Source organism: Emydura macquarii, unplaced genomic scaffold, assembly GCF_026122565.2.
Source record: "Emydura macquarii macquarii isolate MOO-44397 ecotype Brisbane River unplaced genomic scaffold, CSIRO-AGI_Emac_v2 contig_3059, whole genome shotgun sequence".
Classification (NCBI taxonomy): Eukaryota; Metazoa; Chordata; order Testudines; family Chelidae; genus Emydura; species Emydura macquarii.
The window spans coordinates 107,974-128,834 of NW_027133196.1; the positions used below are offsets into that span (position 1 = coordinate 107,974).

At 47.3% G+C, this 20,861-nt stretch overlaps 1 long non-coding RNA gene across 5 annotated transcripts in view; it reads right to left on the reverse strand.

The window, feature by feature from the left end:
• LOC137141389 (uncharacterized) overlaps window positions 1-17,299 on the reverse strand; it is a 96,928-nt gene extending 79,629 nt beyond the window's left edge. For 2 of the 5 annotated variants that reach the window (XR_010916613.1, XR_010916615.1), the window contains exons 1-2: window positions 16,958-17,299; window positions 15,038-15,139 (exon numbers count right to left, since the gene is read on the reverse strand). This is a non-coding gene — a long non-coding RNA (uncharacterized lncRNA). Of the gene's footprint in view, window positions 1-7,369; window positions 7,389-11,300; window positions 11,605-12,842; window positions 12,862-15,037; window positions 15,140-16,957 lie in introns of those variants that run through there. The other 3 variants (XR_010916614.1, XR_010916612.1, XR_010916616.1) reach the window with 3 other exon arrangements.
• Window positions 17,300-20,861: the final 3,562 nt, after the last annotated feature.

The following is a 20,861-nucleotide window of genomic DNA, read 5'->3' on the forward strand; positions in this document are numbered from 1 at the left end:
GGATCTGCTCATTCAGAAGGATTAACCCCATTAGTGAGGGTCCTGAACCAAAATCCCAGATCTGAGCGCCCCACAATTTGGGGAAATTTGCATCTGTATCTAGACTGAGACCCAAATTTTGCAATGGTGACTTAATGGGGTGCAAAGGCCCTTTAAGAGCAGGTGCCCCATCCCAGCAGGCCTTCCTACCCAAGTCAGAGCTGGACTGGAGGACTCCCTTCAAAGGGACTGCACACTCAATTTCATCAGCCTGGTTTAAAAATCATGGGACTTTAAAAATAATAAATCTGGGGGTCATGTTATTGGCCTTCTAGTTACTCAGCCTTTAGGAGGTCACATTTTGCAGCTTTTCTCCACAACCATAGGGGCTGAGGGTCTCACAATCACATGATCCCGGAGCTGGGGCTTTAAGAGGAAAAAAACCGAATATTGCGAGTCTCCCAATAAAATTGCAAGAACGGGCAGCACGCTCACGACAGGCCTCAATTTCCATTTCCACAGGAAACAAAGATCACAGGTTGAGATGTTCAAAGTGGACTAGGGGATTTTAACCCCGCCAGCTCCCGTGGGACCATCGATGCTGATCCGAGTCATCTGAGTTTCCAAATGGCCGCCTGTCATCTCGCCAACCCAGCTAAACTCTGGCAACAGCTATCCTCAAACTCAGTGATAGCCCCAGGCATCCCGGGGTGTAGACACACCCCTCCTTACCCGGCAAGAGCCTTTTGAGCCACCAATTAAATAGTACATAAGGTCCTGGGGTATCAAAAGAGAATACCTATTTGTGATTACTGTCAGCTTTACATCGGTTATATCCACAGAGATAGGAGCACTCAGTCCTGATTAACTGAAACAGCCACTGCACTACCACGAGACAGGAAATAAACCCATCTGCCGTCCCCAGGGAATGCTTGCCCGACATTAACCACTTAACTGATGCTAAAAGTCCCAGATACCTCCTCTCATATTCCATGGATTAAAAAAAAAAGGGGGGGGGGGGATGGACAACGTCTGACACCATCCATCAACAGAGACGCTAGGGGAAGCCAGTGGTGAAATGGGTTAATGGGTATGTTGCTCAGAGTAAGTCTATGTTTGAGATCTCCCTGGGGAAGGAACATCCCTGGATTATCTAGTCTCCTGGATGTCACACATGCTTATCCCTGAAGGTCTGACAGCTCTCTGGAGTTCATTAGTGAGTGAGCTGTCTTGCTTTCATGAAGTAAGAGAAGTTACGTTGATTAATGTTGCACAGGGACCCAGTTATGCTCAGTTAGTCGTAGCCTGTGCTTTCTTGGTTGGCATGGTCAAATTTTCAGTAAGATTAGCTCAGTGGGTGCACCTGGACAAAAAAGAAAGAGCTAAGGGAGAACTTGAGACTTTTCTGAGTAGCAGTGAGAGTGGGAGCATGCTGGAAGGATGCTGAGCTGTTTGGAAAATCCACCCTCCCCAAGCGTCACAAGGGAAGCGGCTGCGTGCTGGTCATTTTCCAAGATCTGCCCCAGGGTCCTTGGAAAAACATCACATGGGGCCATCTTTGTTGTAGATTCAAGTTACTCAGATATTGTGCTATTAAGCCAAGAGTTGATTTAAACGTGCAATGATCATTGCTCCTTTACTAAAGCGTTTGCAAGCTCCATCACTGACAATCCATATGGTTATTCTGCAGATTTTAGCTACTTCCTAAGATGCTGTAGAAGATCATTAAGAAGGCACAAGATGTGAAAGTATCTTATTTCTTTTCAAGACCCAATTCTATTCTCAGCTAAGTGGCCCTTAACTTCTAAAGAATTCTAAGGAACTTCTAAGGAATAGAATGGGATTCATTACTAAAAGAGTGGCATATTGGTTAATACATTGCCTGAGCACAGGAGACAGTTCTGGAGCAAGTCTGCTGTGAATGCTAAAGAACTGGTCCAAAAGCAGCCAGAAGTCAGTCTTTGGCTTTCACTACCTGACTCTCCCTTGCATTTTGATGACCCTTCATGGTAAACTCTTGCACTCACCCAGTCTCTCTCCTTTTTCCTCTCCTCACATTAAAATGAGGACGCCTGAGGTGCTAAACCCCCATTTTGAGTACTGGTGGTACAGTACATTACACCAAACAACTGACGATAAAAGACCAACCATCTGCAAGTACAAACACAGCCTTCAGAACACACCGCAAATCTGCTCTAGGCGAGGGAGGTTAGTATAGGACACCCATTCAGCACTGGTTGTAGCTCATGTGTCCCATTAATATCCACAACCCATTAGCAAACTGCCTTCACTCATTCATCTCCTCTTTCTTCTGGGTTCACAATGGAGTCTCTTACATATTCCTCTCGGAAGCCAATTAGAAGTGCGAGCATTTGGAGCGAAGCAGCAATGACCCAACCTTTTGTTCTTGAGGTCATTACTGGCCTATCCTCTGGATGTAGTACTAGACTGGCACATGACTGGAACCAGACAGCAATTATCGTCTCAGGACATCTTTTAAAAGTAAAAGAAGAAGAAAGCACTGAGGTTAAGAGTCATTTGCAAAACAACAAGAGAATAGTGGGACATTTTGGAAACAACCGGCTGGCCATTCAAGCTGAAATCCACCTAGAAATGTCATTTCTTTAGTTCTGTTTCCCTAGGGAAAGGGAAGGATGGTCTCATGGCTAACCCACAGGAAATGGGGAGAATACTTAACTCCCTGCCCCCCATGCCTGTTTTACCTATTTAGATAACCACCTCTGTGGGGCAGAGACTGTCTCTTGCTGTATATAGGTGCTGTACAATGGAGACCCAGTCTCCACTGGTGCTACCGTAATGCACATAAGAGAAAGTAGAAAACAGTGTAACATATTATCCTATTTTCTGTCTAACTGCTTAAATGCTAAGCCAAAAATAATATCTTTATTTCTAAAACCTATAATCCACGTAGGGACAGCCAGCCAGCCAGCCCGAGTAGTGCATGGAACGCTCTTTTCTCTTTATATTACCCAAAGGAATGAGCTGCTATTATGAAATCATTAAATTAATAACTTAGTAATATAGGCAGATATATAAAACAATCTGTTCATAGAACAAAAGAAATTACTATGTTCCAAACATTCATAATTTAATTTAACAGTGAATTAAAGCAGCATACATAATTTTAGCCTCAAAATGTCAATAGAATTATGTAAATACAGCACAGCATGCTAATGCTGTGTGTGCATGCACGCACTTGAAACACGTATGTGTGTTGGTTTGAAGTTCCCTGTGTGGGGGCACCTACTCTTAACTTAAGAAATTGACAGAAATAGATTAGATGTCTGGCTTTTAATTAAGAATTTATTAAACATTCAAAGCATTCTACAGACCCAAAAAAATAGGAGACCGGAATTATTCTGTTTGTAGCAGCTGGTGCAGAGAGTAAACAAAGGAATGTATGGTGCATGTGCTCAGAGATTTGATGTTTGCAAGGGGCCCCATGGGTGTATCAGAGCTGCGCAAATAGGGGAGAGCTCCATCCCTGTGCAAACAGCAAGCCTAGAGGCTGTGCATCAGTAACGTTCGCAAAATAGGGGTTGGGTGGTGCAAAGGTTCTCTGCATCTTCTTCGCATATGTATCCATCACAACTCAGTGTCCAGATTCCATAACCAGAGGATTGCCTCTGTAACAAGGGAGGCTAGGTGCTGTTAGCCACCCTCCTCTTCCTCCACCTGAATTATTATCTGCAACACTGCCCCACAGTGGAGAAGAAACCAGGCCAATCCAGAACACAGTTGAGGCAAATTCCCTTCGATCCTACAGAAATCATTTCTAGTGCCAGCAATAGAGATGTCACTAGCGCACACATACTTTTCAGCCTGCATTTCAGAAAAGTCTTGGGTGTATATATTGAACAGAAGGGGAGCCAAAACTAAGCCTTCCGGAAAACCATTGCAGAGATGTTTAAGGTGATTGATTCCAGGATGAAGTTTTGGTTACTCATCATTTTCTCAGCTGAACCACACCATCAGCCTACAAGGAAGAACTTCCAACAGTTGGGCAGCCAACCAAATGTGCCACACAGAGTTGTGGACTGCCGTCAAGTCAATACGGACTCAAAAGTCTGCTGCATAGGACGGAGCCATGGTGAACATACGCGCACATCAAAGACAGTTATAGCCACGGGCATACTTTTTCTAGCAGATGTTATGGCTCTAAGCTGGGTCTCAAAAGATATAGGTTCAATTCCTACAGTCTTCCTGGGTGACCTTGGGCAAGTCACCTAATCCCTCTGTGCCTCACATCCCCATCTGTAAGGGGTGCTGTGTGGATATATACATGAACAACATCATGAGGGGCTCTGATACCATGGCGACGGAGACCAACAGAGTCCCAAAGACAGTCTCAGGCTTGGGGGTGATAATACTGTAATAGGTCCTAGAAGCCTCAACTAAGATCAGGGCTCCATTGAACAGTCCCCAGAGAGAGAGTCCCCAGTCCCAAGGAACTTGCAGTCTAAATAGACAAGGAGCAGGGAAAAGAACCAAGTGATATGTCTGATGTCACAACAACAACTAGGACACAGGTCTCCAGAGTCCCAGTGCAGTGTCATATCATTTATCATTTGTAGTGTGGTAGCACCTAGGAGCCCCAGACATGGGCCAGGGCTCCGTTGTGCTAGGTGCTGTACAAACCAAGAACAACAGATGCTTACAATCTAAGTAACCATATCCATGGGACAATACTGGCTCCCTCAAAAAAGGCACCTCTGTTCCTTCTGCATGAGGGAAGAGACTTGTTGTTGGGACTGTAGGTTGGCCAGCAACACCCCCACCTATATGCTGTAACTGTTCTATTAGTAACTTGTCTCCAGGGCTGCTCATTTTCACCAGCACTACAATGGAATACAAGTATACTTCTGTGGCTTAACTCCACCCTTGTCATTCTATCGTATCTCCTGTTTTTCTTCTCCTATCAAGCTAGTCTCCTCATGTGGAAATGGAAACCCCTCAATGCCCCTAAGAAATGTGAATGACCTTCTTTGAACTTCTACTATTTCTGACCTGTCTTTTCAGAGACAAACCGAATGCAATATGGAAATCCATCTCAAAATGCTGCCCCATTTGGGTTTTTTTAATATTTCCATTTATGCTACCTAATATTTTCTTCTTTGTTTAAAATTAATTTGCTATAATTGATGGGAGCATATTTTGATTGCTCTTGATTAAATTTAACAAGATGAAAAAAGTCTACCGCATTAGACATCAAAGTAAACAAATCCATTTTCTAGGCCTGCTTGTGCATAATTAACAAACAGTCATTCCTTGTACAGTAAATATCTATTATGTTACAATAAAATATGTTTGGTAGTAATTAATACATTCAGCCTAAATATTTTTGGGTAAATTGACAAAACAAATCTAGAAGTACAAGTCGATTTGCATAATTCCCAGAACGCAATGCAGTTGGCAAGATTTTGAATAACTTCACTGATAAATATTGAATAACTTTGAATTGAATAATATTGAATAAATATTGAATAACTTCTCTGATAAAAAATGATAAAAATGGCCTTTTTAGCAATATTCTAAATTGCTTTATATTGAGCAGAGAGCATGCTGGAAATAAAAGCAAAATCCCATTTCCAAGGCAGCCCTGGTGAATCCAGGTATGCTGAAGTGCACGTGGGCTCTGCCTATGCAATGATGTTCTGGGTGCAAACAATGCAAAATTAACAGCATCTACGTCACCCCACTCTGATCCATACAAAATACATCTAATAAGGTCGTCTTCCTGGCACATTGGGGTAATGTGACCAGAACATTCTTCGAATGGCTCTTCCCCTTTCACCCTTTCAAGTTGAAACTCATTCTCCTACTCTGCAAGGCTCTTCACACCTGCCTTTCCTCCCTTATCCACAACAGCTGATTGAAAAATGGAAACACTTCTTTTTCAAAAGAGGTTTGTTCCTCCCCCCCCCCCCTTTTTTTTTGCCACTGAAAATGGGAGAGAAAAAAAAATGAACATGAAATGTTTTGATATTTGTCAAAATACCCAAATGCCCAAAACCCAAAACTAAGCACAAAATTTCAAAACCTGTATGTGAAACTTTTTGAAAAAAGGCCATTCTTTCAATGAATTTCAGCCAGCTCCATTACTCATTCTTGTTTCTCATTGCATCATCTCCCTCTCTGCTCTGCTAGGTGGTCTCAACTGCATGTTTTGCACTCCCAGTCTGGGTTGCCCTTTACGCTTGGAACACTTGCCTTGAATTCATCCCTTAAAACACTACCTTCTCCTTCAAACATCATTTCTGCTGTAATGCCTCCAAGAAATCAACCAATGGCCAATGTCTGGACTAAGAGGTGGCTAGAAAACATTTATATTTACATTTATATTATTAAAACTCCCTAGTGTATATAAAATTTATCTATTTAGTTATTTGTATTACAAAAGCACCAAGGGCTCCAAACTGAACAGTGCTAGGAGCTGTACATCTACAATATCTGATATTCTTTCTCCTTCCAGTATGTTAATTCTGAATAAAAGTTTGTTTGCAGTGGACTATTGTTACTGCATCTGGAGGAGTTTTAATACCTTAAAATAAATCTTAATGATTTAAACAAACAAAATAGAAACTCTTGAAATAAATCTAGAGGGTGTTTCTAAACCTGCTGGGTAGTGAGAGTCAGAATTTCAAATTTAATCTGGTTTTAACCATAACTCATATGATTACCAAGAGCTGTGACTAGAATCCAGGAGTCCTTGCTCTAAATCCCCTGCTCCTCTCATAGGGAAAAAACATAGATCAGCATTTTAAGGCCTGATTCTGGTTTATTACCCTTGTGGAAGTCCAGAGCGGCTCCAAAGTCCATTGCGTTCTCCTGGAATAGAATCATAGCAGTGAGAGAAGAATAAAATCCTAAGGACAGAGGTCCTGGAAATGTTCTTTCCTCCACTCTGTCTCGGTCACATTCCCTTTTTCTCAGTGCAATCTGGGGGAGCAGAGGAAGGGTTGGAGCTAAGACAACTAGGAGGGGAAAATAAAGAACAAACCTGGACAACTGGCTTAACTTCTACAAGCATTAAATATTTATGGCCCCCTGGCTCATGGTTTCAAACAAGCTGTAAATAGAATGGAGATTATCTTCTAGGTAATTAAAAAAAAAAAGAGGGTGATGGAAAGTACTGTTTATGGGAAGCCATAAAACTGTGGCAACTAGGAGCCCCAGTGCTGCTGCTGAGAGGCCGACATGTGGCGCAGAGGAAACTGCAGGATCGCATGATGGCTTTACGAAGCTCCGGGATCCCTCAGAAAGCAGGGGCAGCGGAAAGTGGGGAGGGCTGAACTGAACGGCCACACTGCAGATCACGGCCGTTTGAGACAAGTGTCTGGCCGTCTGGTCCCACTTGGCCTTGTCATTCTGCTTCCTTTTGCGTGTGTCTGGGATGATTAAAGGAAACGCAAATATAAACATGTCAGGCTAATTACGGCTCTGTTTAGACAATGGGAGACCACGTCCCAAGAGCTCGCTGTAAGGCAGGGGAATGATGGGGTGAGTCAAGACAGCTGGAAGGCGGCCTCACAGAGGAGCAGGACCACAGCTGTGAAGTTACCGCTCACTGAATTCATTGCCAAGCAGCACTAGAACCTGACGCTTATCACCTCCAGGTGGGACCTTCAGCAAGCCTTGAGATGAAGCCCACACTATATGTATAACCCACCTAGACACAGTCTTTGTCCACCGCTAGTGGATGGGCTACTTAAGAGGTTTGTAAGTTTCTACTGTCCCCGGTCTCTTCGCTCAGTACATGTTCCTGCTTTCACAATCAGGGTTCAGTCCACACCGATGACCACAGCCTCATATTAGGATTTGGACTGGTGTGGATTTCTGACACTCAGAACAAGCCTCCACAGCCCGTGTGTGTGCGTGTAACACATTGGCCAAACACCTCTTTGAACCCCTCTAGTAGCTGGAGCACGCAAGAGGTTTATGGATTGACCTTGTCCTTTAGAAGAACAGACCTATTTCTTTAGCTGAACCAGAAAGGGCTTGTGTGTTTAAAGTTTGGTTCAGTCCCTACATGCTCCATCCAGGGGTGTCCTAAGAATAAGACAGATGGAAGGCATGAGCACACCTAATGGTTAAGACCAGGTGAATGAGGAGTCAGGACTCCTGGGTTCTGATTTTCCAAACCAGCAGCTGCAGGGCACGGGTCCGCAGCTCTAAAAACTAGTGTGTCTGCACTGGAGCTGTGCTGATTCACACAGCTGAGGATCTGACCCTATTCCTCACAGCTTTCCGTGTTCTCTCTCCGTTCTCGCCTTCATTTCTTACTCCTTTCTCACGGTCTCTCTTGCTGTATTTCCAGCCTCTCCCAATCTTTCTTCCCCTTCCCTCTCCAGGTCCAACATTCCCCTTCCAATGTCAGTTCTGTTTCAGAATCAATTTTGGTCAATAGAGATGCATTTATTTTTCCAGTTGGTGGGTGCAAAATTCTAAGCCCCAACACTGCAGCGCGTGCTCCTGTCCCAGAGTCTGGCCTCTGTGTCACTGCATGATGGGGCCCATATTTTGGCGGATATGCTTTTAATTCTTTTCTTCTAAAGCGCAACAACAACAACAAATTGTGGCCCTTCTATACCTTTCCCATCCTGAAGGCTCTCAAAACATTCTACAAATTCAAACACGAGTTATTGGGCTCACGCTACAGGAGTAGCTAGATGAAATTCTCTGACCACAGGATGTCAGACTAAGTGATCTATTAGTACCTTCTGGCCTTAAAAACCTATTTAATCTATGAATCTATTAGATCACCTAGTCTGATCTCCTGTGGCCAGAGCATTTCATCTCGTGTGAGTGTGCAGCGTGAGCCCAATAACCTGTACTGGAATTTCTAAAGTGCTTTGAGACCCTTCAGAAGGAGAGGGTAGCTTAACAAAGAGAAGGTTAAGAGGTAACAGGATTACAGTCTGTAGCTACCTACTTGGGCAACAAATATTTAATGATGGGCTCTTCAGTCAAGCAGAGAAAGATATAAAACAACCCCATGGCTGGAATTTGAAGCTACACAGATTCAGACTAGAAATAAAGTGTACGTTTTTGACAGTGAGGATAATTAGCCATTGGAACAACTTACCAACAAGTCATGGTGGATCCTCCATCGTTGAGTTTTTAAATCCAGTTTGGATGTTTTTCTAGAAGATCTGCTCTAGGAGTTATTTTGGGCAAGTTCTATGGCCTGTGTTACACAGGGGCCAGACTAGATGATTGCAATGGTCCTTCTGGCTTTGGAATCTATGGATCACCTATCCCTGCTGCATTTTTTTCATGCAAATATCCCCCTGGACTGGAATGGGCCTGCTTGGGTGAGTGAAAGCTACAGGTTCAAGTCTTCACAGCCTCCCTGAAAGGGTGGGTGGGGGGAGGAGGGAGAACATATCATCATTTTACAGGTGATCTTTTTACAGGTGGGGAAACTGAGCCCCAGGGAAGTGACTCATTCAAGGTCACGCACAGCAAGTCGGGGGCAGAGCCAGGAACAGAATCAGTGACACCAGGTACCCTACTTTAACCACTAGACACTACTGTCAAAGCAAGCCTGAACTGGAAAAAGAGCATCCAGTTACTTATGTTTGCAAGGGAGCCTGTCTCCACCGCAATCTCAGATGATGGCTCTGATCCTGCAATAAGATCTCTGTGGATACAGGGGTCCACCCACACACCTCTCATTCCAGAACTGGGGGCCTCTGCAAGTGGAAGCTAGGGTCTCGGCCCAAAATGGTGCCTCATGTCCCTGCCGGTCCAAGCATGTTTCAAAGGGAGGTTGATGAGCCCTTTCATTCTCATTCAGTCTCTGGCTTCAGCCAAATCCTGAACTACAAAAGCAATTTGCCCAGCTGCGTCCACCAGACCAGCTGAGGCTCAATAGCAGATCCATGCTTTCCCCATCAGCTGCCTTGCCTCTTATTACGTTGGAGCTCTGAACATGCACAGAATATTAGAGGCACACCAGAGGGCCTCCAGTAACTCAGCTTTTCCTTGGCGCAGTCAAACAATGAATGAACAATGAAGTTAAACAAGACAATTGATTTTTATATTATTCCACAGTGCTTCACGCTGGATTGCTTTGGAGAGCGGAGCCAGCCCTGCCTATCCAGTCCGGAGTAATTTAACCACACCATGCCTGTAAGGTTCTAAGCTAAATGCAAGGAATTCTTAGGGGTCATGGAAATTGAAAAAGAGACCAGTGCTGGCTGGAGCCATGCAGCTGGCGGGCCGGAGCGTCGCAAGATTATTCTATGGAGCTCCGCCAATTTCATTCACTCTACAGAACCTGTTGGTATTCCAGTGCTGGGCTCCCCACCAATCCCTTCGCCAACACACCCCAATCGTGACTGGATGCACTCCCTCCCACTGCAGCGCTAGGCTCCCCACACGTGGCTCTGCTGTACCCCTGTTCCAGTGCTGGCGTCCCCATCTGCAGCTCTGTCGATGCATGTCAGTCCGGACCTACCATGACCCCAGCTATTCCAGTCCTTGGATCGCCACGTGCAACAGCTTTGGCATGCAACAGTGGGTGAGCCCACACTTTGATAGCAGAGGGCTTTATTGCAACACATGATGCTAACCCAGTCCAGGGTGCTGCCATACCATATTATTAATGCACCCCAAACCTTGGATCTATAGCATCCCCTGCTAGTCCAAGCCGGGTTTCCCACACAGTTCTACCATGTCACCTCAGTTTCAGCCCTTGTCTACCCCTTCTGTCTTCATACTGCAGACAATGAACTCCAAGAGAGATAAGTTGCTGGAGTGAGAAGCCTCCCTGCCCCCATCCCTGCAGCTTCAGAATGATTGTGTGACCTTTCCCAGCTTGTGTAGACACGCGCCGCTCCCCCGGTGCATTAATATTTATTTATTTAATAATTCAGCAGATGGCAACCCTCTTGCAAACAAATCAACCACCACCCCTGGGGCCCCAACACCATCATTTTTCCTTTCAAGAGCTTTGTGCCTGTAACAGGTGTTTGCACTGAGCCTTCTTCTATGGAGAGTGGATTTTCCACAGGAACTGCCAGACCAGACCGATCAGGGATCCATCTAGCCCAGTGCCCCATCTCCACCAGCGGCCAGCCCTGCATAACTTCGCTCACCCTTCATTTGCAGATAGGAGCAAGTTCCTTTGCCTTTAAGAGCTGTGGTTTTGATGATGGGATTTACATTTTGACCCCGATCTCTCAGCCTGTAATGTTCTCGCTGTTGAAACGCACACAGTTTTCAGTCCCGATGATTAGATGGATGGGTGGGGTAGGGTGGGGGAGGGAAGGGCGGGAGAGATACATTTTTAAATATTTTGTCAGCAGAATTTGCAAGATAGTCATTCAGAAAGACAATGACTTTGCCCTTGGCAACGGGGCCCACTGCATACAAATTGCCTGGGATAAATCATTCGGCCACTGCGCCGGCTAGTTATCGTACACAACGCAGCATGGAGGAGCGCTGCTTCCCCTGGCTTTGGTCCATTAGACAGAGAAGCAGGTAGGACAGGATAGCTGGCTGCGAGGCACGTGTCTGAGGCACTCAAGCATCAAAGACCCTGTGCTGCCATCACGAGGGGGTAGGTCCCGGGTTGCTGGTTCTGGTGATTTTGCTGGGCTGGTGTAAGGGCAAGGAGCAAATGAGAACCAATGGGAGGAGGGGCTGGCTCCCCTCACACAGCTCTGCCAGTCCCCACAATCCCCCCACCCCACAGCCTCTGCTGTTCTCTTAAAGCCCTGCCCGCCCCACTCCCCAGCACATCTGTCAACGAACCCCAGCAGCAGCCCAGTCTTCATTCCCCCTGCAGCTCAAGGCTGCTGCTGCCCTGACATCCCACTGAAATTCAAGTGGGACAGGGTGGTGCCGGCTGGGCTGGCGCTGCATTGGGCAGCAGCAGAGCAGCCAGCGTCTATGGTGGCCCACCTGGTGCTAGCGGACGGCCAGGCACAGCATGCATGGTGTGGAGTTTGTCCCTTTCTTTATGCTTGGCTGTGGACTCCCAGGAGTTTCCAGCACCCCTAGTCTGCAGGGACTAGAGACCAAGATACGGGTTTTCTTGCAGTAGACTGCGTGCACCTTTAAGGGCGCTCCTGTGGGATGAGTAAATCTCCCTTCTACCGTCCAGCCTGAATGGCCTCAGGTGCCCTTATCCAAGGTGCCTGAACACTGATAATCCGTCCCTAGGAGCCGTGTGTTTTCAGCAGTTTGAGTCAGGGTGACAGGCCTGTTGGGGGAGATTCACTTTCAGCTCCATGACTACGTAGTAAATCAGGGACCTGGGCAAGGGGCCGGGGGGCCGTGAGCTGCTGTGACTCCACACGGGGAAGAGCTCTTGGAGACTGGGCAGGATTACTGGGTGCAGACGTCAAAAGTCTGCTAACCATTGCAGAGGTGGGGAGGGAGCGAGAGAAAGAGCGAGCAAGGGAGGGGGAAGGAGGAGGAGAAGAAAGTGGACTGAGGAATGGGAGAGATTAACAAAAAAAATCCATCAGCGCAGGCTACAAAACAAATTAAAGTTGTTATGGCAACTGGCATGTGTGGGCAACAACTCACGTCTCCGGAACACAGAGAATGAAAGCATGCCTTGTGTTCGGCAGCTAATTAAATATTGCCTTTCAAAGGCATTTAGTCCTCCAGCCAGCACTCAGCGCCTAGGCAGGAGGGCTCGGGTTTGGGAAGGATTCTGCCATTGATCTGCTCTTGTGAGAGGAGCAGACAGTGGGAGGATGAAGGTGCAAATGCTGTTAGTTTTCACAGGACTGGAGAAGAAGGGAGAGATCTGGGTTTACCGTCATCTGTAATTGTTCCTTATTATGTCTGTGCTAGTAGGGTGGGGTGCAGTTCTTTTGCCTCACAGCTTGATTTTCTGAGGTGCTGGGGAACAAAAATAGCCAAGATTTTCAGGAGTCACCCATGACTTTTGGGTGCTCAACCTAAGATGCTTTAAAGGGACTTAATTTTCAGGAGGACAGGTGCTCAGCACTTTCTGGGGAGGAAAAACCAAACCGCCTTTAAGGTGTCAAGTTGAACACCCAAAAATCCCTGCTCTCTTTTGAAAAGGTTGGCCCTAAGACAGACGAAAAAGATGAAGAATCGTGATCCCTTTCCCTTACCCTTTGTCTGTCATCAGTTCTTTGGGGGAGGGACCATTTCTCAGTGTGTGTCTATACAGCATCTAGCACAATGGAGTCCTCATCTCAGCTGGGGCTCTTGGTAGAATAAACAGCAATTATTATTTGTATAATACAACCTGGCATGTGGGCCCCTTTATGCATGTTTATTTAAATCCAAATAAATGCTATTATAATTATCATTGATATTTAGTGATTGCATTACACCAATATCTAGGGGACCCAATGAGGGTTCCGTTGTGCAAGGAGCTGTACCGCCAGCGAATGGGGGTTTTCCTTCCATGCTCATGGCAGAGGTCTGTGTTGAACCACCACCGCCACGAATGTCCTAGTCCCAGCTCCCCAAAAGCATGCAATTTGTTCAAGGGACCGCATCTATTGTCTGTGGCATTTAGATAGTGCTGGGGCTGGATGTAGCCAGACTCACTGCCTGACCTCAGGCGAGTTACCCAACCTCCCGGTGGCTCTGTCAATGTAACTGGACAAACAAAACTAAAGCAAGGAACTTCAATGGAAATTGGATGAGGCATATTAGCCACCCTTCCCTGCAGAAATAAACTACACAACACCGCACACAAAGCAGCATGCTGGGTACACTGGAGCTGAATTTACTCCAGGGAAATAAATTTATTTTTTTTACATATCTATATATATATCTATATATATATATATCTATATATATAGATATATATAACGAGTTTATTTAAAGGTTAAGCTGAAAAGAATACAGTAAGCCACGTTTCTTTGATTGTTCCTGTCTCTTTAAATTAAAGAGGGATAACCTTAGGTGCATGCTGCAGAGGGCAAAGGGGACACATGAAAGGAACTAGGCATAAAGCAATAAAATGTGAGCTGCATAAACTGGAGCTCATAACCCTAGCTGGAAAAAACCTACAGTGTGTGCAAATGATGCAGCTGTATCAGATAGAGGCCAGGAAAATCTGAATGAGGATGGTTATTCTGCAAGGCATGGGGATTTGAGATAGGAGCTTCCTTTGTAGGCGTGCAAAATGAGCCAATTCAAGGTTGGACAGGGATGGTCCGATGCCTGCGTGAGACTGACCGTAGGGTGCTGAAGAATCTGAACTGGATTTCTGTGCACACCTGAAACAGCTCTCACGTGAAAAGATTAGGTCAGATCATCTGCTTTTCTATTTGGAAGGAATTCTTTGCAATGGGAGAAACATGGTTCAATTCCATTCTGATGAGGAGCCCCAAACAGAGCAGATGCTTTTCCAGACATACTAAGTCTGTGAAATTAATCTGGAAAACTGATGGGGACAGGCTGCTTTGCTGCTTTGAGGTGCCAGGAAGTGCAAAAATCGGAACAGAAAGGAAAAGAGCGGGGGAAGAACATTCAGGGCTCTGCCTGAGTTGATTCTAGATGATCTGGCTTCCTACCCTTTGGGAATTACCAAGACACCCTGAGGGAGGAGGGGCAGGGAGAGAGAAAGCCTGGAACCCAGAATATCCTGCCCAACTCTAACCAAATGCCCAGAGTCCGTCACCCCATTGAGAAGGATTCAGCTACCATCCACCTAACCACTCCCCACCCCCATCCTTCCTGAAGGCATATACAGAGCCTCACTAAGCTATGCTAGCAGAGACGGTTAAACAATGCTTTGTTCTTCTCGAACACCTTTCACCAAAAGGTTCAGTACCTGTGTGGGACACACCTCACTATGGAGCAGCAGGGAATTGAACCCAGGGGTGATGACTCCTAGTTCTTTGCTCTAGCCCAGTGGTTCTCAAGCTATGTACCCTGGGGGGCCACACATGCAGCTCTCTGTGTTATGTGGGTCGCATCCACACAATAGATGTACTCCCTGCATGGCCCTGAGGATGTCACATGGGCTGCAGCTGTGTGCTGAGTAGGCCACAAGCTGTTCATGAGCTGAGAACCAGTAAACCACACTCACCGTGCGAGGCTGGGAATCTTGACTCCCAGTGCTCTGCTCTTTATTCATTATTGTTTGTATTATTCCACCGCCAAGGAGCCCCGCTCAGAGACCAGGATCCACCTGGGAACAGAGATGGGAGTAAATCTGAGGAGTCCAGAGTCCCACCCTTTGCTCAGCATTCCCGGTCATGCTCACTAAAATGTTGCAAATCATCACGAACTATAGAAGACAAGACATGTGCTGAGTGTATCCCCAATCCCACCGACAGACACGATTAGATCTTTGAAGCATACTGCAGGCCACATCCCATGCCACATCCACGCTCTCATCTAGGCTATTCACTCCTTGTACACGCATAAGCGAGTCCCAGTGATCACAGACCTCACCACCTTCTGCCCCCAGTGGATGGTACACCCTTCCCTGACCTGGCCTTTTCCAAAGCTACAAAACAAAGCCCTACCAAAACAACACACCCCACCATACACACAATGCTCTGCCTGGAGAACAGACAAGAGAGCAAAGCACACGTGACAGGTGTCAGTCATGATGTTTGATACATGGCAGGAAGGCACTCAGAGATACGCACAGTACAAGAACCTTTATAGGATAGACTAGAACGTAGCCTGACTCACCCACATTCACTTGGGCATAGACTCACACTTGGTAAGGGAGGGGGGTTGGGGGGGGGGGGTGTTTGGGGCGAGGGGGAGGGGCTTTGCATGTGAACAAAACCTCTTAGCTATTATGACACTATCCTGGGGGTGAGGGGTGACCCAGTTTGCCTCTTGTAGCCCACAGAGCTAGCTTAGCAGTAACACAAGGAAGCGACAGGCCTGTTTTCTGTAAGACATGGTTTTCAACAGGCTAGCCAAAGTGAAACATAGGCCTATGGCTCTCGGGCCATTTTAGCTGTGCTAACAGTTACCCTAAATTTTGGGGCACTGGGAATAGCTTGCTTAAAAGGGGAGTTTGTAAAGGACGATACCCGGGAACTGCAGGAATACTGAACTGATGGGCCTGGTTATTGTGGATAAAACCGTCGGCAGATGTTTAACCACAAACATGCATTAGCAATAGTTGATGTATGTGGCAATGAGCAAAAAAAGCATGAGTATGTTAACAAAGCCCCAACATTATTAGAGTGAGGAAGCTAGATAGGGACTTGGGAGGCTGGGCTTCTGAATGAGTATCTCTGATGGTCCCCAGGCCCTATAATAGGCCAGGCCACCATGTAAGCAGGTGAGGGGGGGAAGCTTCCCATCAGCTCCTCATTGTCATCACCTGCCACCCACCTTTGGGGTCTAGAACATCAGACTCATGCCAGGGCCAGGGCTGGGCCTTTGTCTCATACCACCAGATCCCCAAGGAAGAATGGGAGTATGGAAATACATGAGCAGGTATCCCCAATACTTTATTACTGCTGTTTGTTTATGTGGGTTGGAGCTCTCTCATCCTTACTGATTGTCCTAGGGAAAGTGGCTAAGGTTTTGCTTTGCCCTTGGTGTCAGTGTCATTGCTCTACACACCAGGGGTCCCCACAAAATCCTGACCGTGTTAGCTTTACTTCTGTTGTGTCGGACTCTGGGACTAGAATCCTATTTCCCCCAGCTCATTCAATTAGTATAAATTGGCAACCAAGTACAATTATTAACCATTAAAGAATCCAGTGACAAATGGCAACCCCAGATGGCACCCCAAGAAGCACAGGGCAAAAATTCCCCCAGTGGCTTAGAGACCCAGGAGGGTCTCACCTTGGGCAACCCAGAGTTAGAAAACACAAGCTGTGTGGGACTCAGCCAGCAGTGTTCACTGTGCCCTGAACCTTTTGTTCAGGCACGCCAGTTCCTGCTTGGCTAGGGCCTGATTTTTCCCTTTTATTTTTAAAGGCTCAGGCTCCCCTCTGCAGTACCCCTTGCAGCCCATCAGGGTATCACTCACCCAGCTGAAGGTCTCTGCCAGCCATCTGCTTTCTCCCCAGAAGTCTGAAGTAGCAGTGTTTTAGCTCTCGGGCCAAGACACACAGCAGTCCTCGTCTGTTCAGGGCCAGAAGAAATCAGGACCAAAAATCCCACAATGGACAACTCACACAGAGTCATCCACCAAGTCTTCTGTGGGAGCCCAGCCTCCGATTGAAAAAGTCCATACTGCAGCCAGTCCAGCAACATCTGATCACTCCTTTTCAACCAGGGCCTCAGCTAGCTGCTGCACTACAACCAGATTTCTCTCCCCCCAGGAGAAACAGAGCTCTGATCTCCTGCCTAGGCAGCACTCAACTGGGCTCCGTCCCTACTTGTAACTTCATTTTCCACACCTGAAATCTGCAGCAGGTGTAGCTGGGAGGGGCCAATTGGGTCCACAGGCTCTCATTAACCCTCTCATCGCCAGCATGGGCCTATCTGCAGAGAGTCAGAAGGAGAAATGGACCCTGGTGTTCCCTGCCCACAGAAGGGGAACGTAGTACCTGTGTCGCAGCCCTTGTCTGCAAGGAATGGAAGATGGGGACTGACAGAATATTGGAGACATACCAATTTAGGAAGAGAAGAGTTGGAACTGGGTTTCTGTGCTCCCTTGGCATAGACTCCAGGTGGAGCCCTGGGGAGGCAGGGGGCAGCAAATGCCTTAGACTGCATTCCTGGTGACAGGTCCGGGAGTTCTGTATGCAGGCGCTGGGAGGAGGGGAACCAGGAATGGGTTCTGTGCTGCTCCCAAATGGGCTCCGGGAGGAGAAGAACTAGAACTGGATTTTTGTGCCCACCTGCAATGGGCTCTGGATGCAGACCCTGCAAGTGGCACGGGAGTCAGTGAATTTGCATCCCATGCTGATCAGTGAGAGGCAGAGGGCAGTGTGTGTGTGTGTGTGTGTGTGTGTGTGGATTCCCAGGGAACAATGGCAGAAGATGCAACCAGAACCTATCGCCATCAAAGCTCAGAGATGCCACTTGCACCATCTCAGCCAGCTGGCATGCACTAGGGGAGCAAAAGACTGTGGATGCCTGGGCCAGCTCCCGGCCTTTCCCTGCTTTATTCTCATATACATTAGTTTTGTGTCATCAAAAGATGATTGTGCAAGGTCAGGGAAAGGAGCCCGAGGCCATGAGACCCGAAGGGAACATTAAGCTCCTTGTTCCTTTCCAGCATTGAATGGCCTGTAAACAGAGGGCCCTGCCCTCTCTGGGTGGGCAGGAGGGGGAGGGAGAATTGGCCCCATTGTGCTGTGGAACAGGCTGGTGGTCAGCTTCCTTGCAAAATGCCCTCTTTATAAAAGGAGCCCTGGGAACTGAACTGTCCTAGGCCAGAGGAATCACAGCCCATTGATTAATGCCATGACGTGCCAAGCAAAACAAGGGCTGGAGCCGAGACCATGCCTGGAAACTTTAACCCCTTTGTGGCTGCAGGGATGTTTGCGTGGCACCGGCCACGCCAAACCCAGGGAGCGACAGGAAAATCTTCATAGCCCAGTGGTGCCTATCAGCATCAGCCAGAGGGATTGGCTGGGCGCATGCGGAATGTGCGGCTATCTCTGCTACAGTGATGGGAACTGGGCAAAGCATTCCCTGCTCCGTGTCACCATTATCCCCAGCAGCAGACAGGGAAGCATGACATGCACCTGCCACCCGGCAGAGTAAGACTTAAAGTCTGCATTTGGCTTGGCTCGCTGGCCCCTGCTAGTGGTGGCCGCAGAGAGATTGATGAGTTGGGTACAGCGAGGGCTAAAAGAGCTGGATCTTTAACTCCGGCAGTAGCAGCTCAGAGGTTTAATCTCCGCGGCTGGCAACCCCCCCGGGGGTGCTGCCCTTACACATCACAGGGTTGTGGAATATGCCAAGGTTTCCAAGAGGTTGACAGAGCCCTTGAAGGATAAGCATGTGGGGAATAGTGTTTCAAGGCCACATTCTCCCCCCCAAAAAAAGCTTTTTGTGACCCCCTGAGCATCACTATCCACTAGATGAGAAACAGTGATTGCGTGGAGAAGATTGTGACTCAGGAGACCTGGGCTCCGTTCTTGTCTCTGCCACTGTTCAGCTGTATGGCCTTGGCCAAGTCACTTCCTCTCTTCTCCGTGCTATAGTTTCTCCTCCCACCCTTTGTCTGCCTTGTGTAATTAAATCATCAGCTCTCTGGGGCTGGGACCGTCTCTGACTAGGTACCTAGCTGCATTAACGCACTCCTGTTTGAAGAGGACCATGTTTACATGGACATCCCTTTTAGTTCACATCAGCAGTGTCCACCCAGGGGAGTTACAGCACAGCATGCTCGTGTACACTGCAGTTCACACCACACCGCAGGGACAGGGAGAGTCCATTTTTGTGCTAGGTGCTGTACATACTGAGGCCCTGATCTTGGCTCGGGCCTCTGGGTGCCACAGAAATAGCTCTTTTTCATCTGTATATTCGATGGCCAAACTCAGCACTGATTTTCACCCCAAGAGACCTTTTAAAGTTCGGAGAGAGTGGGAGGGTCCCCCACGAGATGATCGTGCTGAATCTGACCCCAGGTCGGCAGCATCACATCACACTCTGGTGCCTACTAGCAGCAAACTCAGGAACAGCAGCCATAGACCAATTCCTGACATTCAGCACCAGCCTGGTTAATCACACAGACACGCAGCGTGGACTCTGGAGCGGCCAGCATGTCTTGCATACAACAGCAGCTAAAGCGCTGGAAGGGCTGGGAGAGGGAAATGGGGGAAACCTCCACCTTGCAGCAAAGAGAAAAAGGCAGTGCCAACGTCCCCAGTGTATCGCTGGCGTGAGCAAAGCTGCTCCAACCGGGGCAGCTGCAGAGGAGTTGCCTCACCCGGGCTGCACAGCTTAGCTGCATGCCCCATCCCTGCTTCCCCATGCTCAGAGCGGTGTGAGCCAGCTGAACAAGTGTCTGTGTCCTTGTGCATTATTCTTCAAAGCTGGTGCAAGTGCCACATTTTGCATATTTTAATTAGACTCAGTGGGTAAAATAAAACAGAGTGAAGACTCATCTAATTCCCTGTCTGTGTATTCATTACAGAAGCAGCAGTAACTGGGATGTCAAGGAGGATTAAATGGAGAGGTGGAAAAGTTACAGGTTGTTGTTATAGTATGAAATGCAAATATTCTCTCTCACACATACACAGCGTCTGTTTTACAAGCAACTCACGGGCACTGGAGCCTGGGAATCAGCTTTAGACATTTCCAACACAATCACCAAATGGTGCAGTGGATTAATATTCACAGCCGTTCTCCATTCATAGTTTTTAAGACCAGACAAGACCATTATAACCATCTACTCTGATCTCCTGCGTAGCACAAGCAGGAGAATTCCAGCCGGGGCTGGAATGATTCTTGCCTACTGTGTAAGAGAAGCGTATCGAGCCCATAATATGTAGTTGAATTGGAGTGTATTTTTTTGAGAACCATTCGGTCTTAATTTAAAGACTCCAACTGATGAATTGAATGACGGACATAAAGCATGCATTCCCATCCCTTTAAATACAGAATCCCCTTAAGAATTCATGGTGCAATGGTGAGGACCCAGTCTGCTGGAGCAGGCACTGGATTGTGGGGGGCAGAGAATGAGTCAGGAGTGGATGACAGTGAGATACCTCCTGGGAATTGGAGTCCCAACTGCGGGGCTGGCTGGATTAGACTGGATAGCCAGAGCATCAGGTGGTAATGTAGGCACAGCTGATTTCTTCTATGAATGAGGAGGGGAGGGGGTCTGAGAGGGACAGAGTCTTTCACTGTGGTTTGAATTTGAGTGACTCTTGGGGCTGTTTAGACACAGAGGCCTTTCCTACATTGAAAACTTTTCAAAGTTCACCCACCCCGGGCTGCTCCACTGGCTGGCACCAGAAGGAGCGCTGGCA